The sequence below is a fragment of the Carlito syrichta genome, unplaced genomic scaffold (genome assembly GCF_000164805.1).
Source record: "Carlito syrichta isolate Samal-C Ts95f unplaced genomic scaffold, Tarsius_syrichta-2.0.1 Scaffold309186, whole genome shotgun sequence".
In the NCBI taxonomy this organism is placed as follows: Eukaryota; Metazoa; Chordata; class Mammalia; order Primates; family Tarsiidae; genus Carlito; species Carlito syrichta.
In genome coordinates this window covers 661,665-666,393 of record NW_007253282.1, presented here as the reverse complement: position 1 = coordinate 666,393, position 4,729 = coordinate 661,665, and the positions used below count along the sequence as shown (strand labels likewise).

At 40.7% G+C, this 4,729-nt stretch overlaps 1 pseudogene; it reads right to left on the bottom strand.

The window, feature by feature from the left end:
- Positions 1–2,481: 2,481 nt before the first annotated feature.
- On the bottom strand, positions 2,482–2,925 carry LOC103269296 (annotated as a pseudogene).
- Positions 2,926–4,729: the final 1,804 nt, after the last annotated feature.

Here is a 4,729-nt window from a genome sequence, read left to right as displayed (position 1 = left end):
GGTCTTGAACCTGCGGGCTCAGGCAATCCACTCACCTCAGCCTCCCAAAGTGTGGGATTACAGGCTGAGCCACGGAGCCCGGCTACTTACTTTTTTTTTAAAGACGAGGGCTTCACCTTTTTTTTTTTTTGAATATAATAGTAAGAGTAGGAATGGACCTTAGAGATTATCTGGTTCAACCTCCTTTTGTATTTAATTCTACAGTTTATTCCTGGTTCAACATTTTGGAATTATTCTGATGCTAGTTCCTGCTTCAGACTCCTATCTGATCAGTTTCCAGGTCCTGCTGGTTCACTATTGACAGTATCACTTAGATTGGGTTCTTTCTCATCATTTCCAAAACTGTAGACAACATTTCGTTCCTCAGCACTGTGTGTTCAAATTATTGAGACAGTATTGTATCAGAGTTTCCTTTTGGTTCATTTTCTTATAGTTTTTGTTCATAGGATAAAAAATTTTAAGATACTTGTTAGTTGGCTATTCTACTTATTTCCCAGTCATAGGAAGTCCAGGCAAGCCTTCCAATAAGGAAGGGCTTCTTTCCACCTTTGTTTGAAGTATTCTCCTGACACTTTTTATGATCAAGGTCAAGACCTACTGATTTAAAGACCCTATTCTTAACTAATGCACTTCATGTACTTATTTGCATTTCTTTAGCTATTTTTTATGCAGCAAGGTCATGGATGGGACCTAATTGGCAAGTGTGCCTTAAGACATCTGGGATAACAGTATGGATGCCAGAAAACTTATTTCCATAACAAGACTTGGACTCCTGGAATTCCTAGGTCTTCTGTGGTGAAGGGAGCTTATGAACTTATTATTTGGCTCCTGAGATACTGGGATAAATATAACTCTAAAAAGAGGAGAAGCAAAGGTTACTTGTTAAAAAAAAATTCTGTCCTAGTAAGAAAGAGGTTTAAGATCAGATGTGCTATCTGAAATTAGGTCTTATGACTGGGCTTGGTGGCTCAGTCTGTAATCCCAGAACTTTGGGAGGCTGAGGCAAGTGGATTGCCTGAGCTCGCGGATTTGAGACCAACCTGGGCAACTTGGTGAGACCTCGTCTCTACAATTAAAAAAAAAAAAAAAAAATTGGGGTCTTGATTTTCCTCAGGACAATGTATTTGTCATATTTTTTCCAAATAAGGAATACAATTCAGGAAAGTCTGGAGTGTGTAATCACCTCTTTAAAAGTCTTCTATAAATGTTTGTGTGTATTCAAGTATAATATTTGTAAATTTGCTGCAATATGGAGTCAAGAACGTTGTGAAGCTAAAATCCAGAAGTAAATGTCTGAGTTGCAAAAGAAAGACCTCATTGAATATTGTTATATGAATGAGCTGGCCTTGTTTCCTGAGGAGTAAATCTCTTGGAGTATACAAATATGATTGCTTTGTGAAAACTATCCTTAAAAGAAAGGATAGTTTTATTGACAATTCTGTACTACTTTCCTAGGATTTTTTTTTTTGAGTTGAAGTCTCACTTCATCACCCAGGCTGGAGTGCAGTGGCACACTCATGGCCACCCTAGCGTCGACCTGCTGGGCTCTGGTGATCCTTCCACCTCAACCTTCCAAGTAGCTGGAACTACAGGTGCGTGCTACCATGCCCAGCTAATTTTTGATTTACTGTTAGAGACGAGGTCTCGCCAAGTTGCCCAGGCTGATCTTGAACCCTCAGGTTCAGGCAATCCGCTCGCCTCCACCTTCCAAAGTGCTGGAATTACAGGCTGAGCCGCCGAGGCTGGCCCTTATGTTCTTAATATCTGGAAGGTCACAAGATGCTGGCCTTTAGGATGTCATGGCTCCATGATGACAGGTTTGATCACTAGAGTTCACCATGCCAATTTGTTAGTGGAGAATTTTGGTTTAAGGAGACACTGATCTTTGAACTTGGATATACTTGGTACTCATGGGACTTCCTTATTATGTAGACACTTTGAAGATCACTTCAGTTAAAACAGATGATAATCATCTAGATATGGGGAAACATGTCCTCCCTCCCTCTCTCTCTCTCTCTCTGTTTTTTTGAGGACCAAACTTTAATTCAAGGGTACCACAAATGATCTACTGATGGAGTTATTTATAGAAGCTTCCGTTCACATCAACAAAGCAAGAATCATGAATTCTGAAAGTTAAAGCTAATTACTTCTTTGTATACATAAAAACAATATATGAAAGCATGTCACAAAGTGCAAAGAAGGAGGCATCCAGCAGAAGAAATCTGGGCTCTCGGAAGAGCCCGAAGCAGCAGCCTCACGGTCCTAACAAGACTGTCCTGGAGTTCACAGTCTCAGGCAATAAAGCTGCCTGAGCCAGAAAGAGGTCCAGACATGGGTTCTGATGGATTCTTATTATAACCAGTCAAAGACCAGCTCAAAGGAAACAGAGGCTCAGATTTCCCATGGCTGCAGGTGGATCCTGTATCAAAGAGAACCTTTGGTTTACTTCTCACAAGTAGGCTGAGCAGGAAGCAGTGAGATTCAGCCAGTGATTTTGACTCTGGCCTGGCATCTCTGTGCTTGAGCTCTGAGCTCCTTGGACAGAACGACCTGGAACTGCTCCTGTACCAGCATTTCCACATCTGCTCCTTCGTGTGAATATCAGATCTCAGCCACTGTCCAGCAAGCTCCTGGAGATGTCTGAGGGCATCCCTAGACCTGGGCGCATCCTCATAGTGCAACTGCTTGAATCTCTGTCTGGCCGCAGGGTTGATAGGATCCCTTCCTGGCACCTTCTCAGGGTCCTTGACTGAGTCTCCATGGAGACTTTCTGGTGGGAGTCCAAAAGCCTCATGTGGAAACTGAACCTGGGAAGCTGGTATCAGGATGACTTCTGGCTCCTCAGCGATCATTTCACTTGATAGTGACCTTATTAGATCATTCCAGACTTCACATTTGTGTCTCTGGATACTCTTCAGTCTCCATTCTGGAACTCTAACTGCCACAAGTCTCTGAAGTTGGATGTTTTCCCTCTCTGCCTCTCTTTCTTCCTTTAAAGACCTATGAGAATCTGAATCATTCTTTGTAATCAATTGATTTGAAAGTCTGTAATTAGACTCTGAACCATAGAAACAGCAATATACAATTCCTGGTTGGCACATTGAAATTCTGAGTTGTCTCTTGAAGTACTTCAAAATGGTCTTCTGTTGTAAGATTAGTCTAAATTTTTCTCAACAGCATACTCTCATTCATAGTATTTCACAGAAATGTAAATGAAAGTGCCAGCATCACATTTAGGTGTATCTGTCTGTATTGGCTGGGCAAGATAATCACTTTCTTTGATCTTTAAAACCAGCTGTTCACAGACATTAGTTGTCACGTCACTTACACTCCTTGAAACAGTATCATTCGACAACAACACACATTTTAATTTGTTTGCTGCGTCTGGTCCTATTACACTTGATATCCAGCTATTGTCAGTGGTGAGAGTCTCAACAACTGTGTGTGGTTGGCATTGTTGTGCAAAATGTAACAATCCCAAATAGGACATTTTGAGAATAATTGCATTCATAGAATATTTGTTTGGAATATAAGTCTTTTTGAGTTGGAATCATCAGATTTTCAATGGGGCACAAAAGAACTCAGTGCTGACTTGCTTTTTTTGTGGATGGATGCATTTGTTTTTAAAGTCAGGTGGTGATATGGAGGGCTCTGTATCTTCAGCTGACTAGCCTTCATAATCCACTGACATTTTTTAAAGAAAATAACTAGTAGCATAGCCAATGCCTGGATCAGCATATTTTCCCATTTTTTTCTTTCACTTAGGATTTTGAGAATCATCCGATAAAGTAAAGAAGCTATGTCCCATCAAATTATTATCTTTAGATTTTTTCATATAAAATATGTAATGTATGTAAACTTATACCTGTTGAATTATAACAAAATTCTATAGAACCTAATAACTAACTGATTAATTGACATGTTTTTCACATATTTATTTATTCTATACTTACAGAGTAGCTACTCACTCTTTTCCCAGCAGTGAGGTACATTCCAGGGATATAAGCATAAGTAAAGTATTTCTGTGCTTTACAACCTTCAAAACTAGAATAGAGAAAAATTTGTAAAGATGTAATTATACGAAAGCATCAGTGAGACAGGAAAGTGTAGTCAAAGTCAAAAATGTGAGCACAGGATATCTAACAATTGTTTCTACCTGAGAGTTCAAGTACTGACTTTGTGACAGCATCATAGTCAGAATTCAAACTGCCCGTAACTTCTTCCTTCTTACCTTGACCCTGAAGACAGAGAACAACTAACTGTCTTGGCTTGCTGTAACCAAGGGAGCTGAGGTGCCACAGAACACAGGATCCTTGATTCCTACTTCCATAGCCTTGGTCACTCCCCAAGTCTGTCCTTCTCTGTGTTCAGAACCCCTTGCCATTCTCAACTATTCTTATTTATTTTGGGCTTAAATCTCTTCCTTAGAAACATTTTCCTTTAAGTTCCTCAAAATTACTCTCCTCTCAAAATGTTCATTCCCCCATGGTCTTTTTTTTTTTTTTTTGAGTTGGAGTCTCACTGTCGCCCAGACTGGAGTGCAGTGGCCCCTCCTGGCCACCGCAGCCTCGACCTGTTGGGCTCTGGCGATCCTTCCGCCTCAGCCTTCCAAGTAACTGGAACTACAGGCGTGCACTATCACGCCCGGCTCGTTTTGATTTATTGTAGAGATGAGGTCTTGCCAATTTGCCCAGGCGGGTCTCGAACCCGTGGGCTCATGCAATTCACT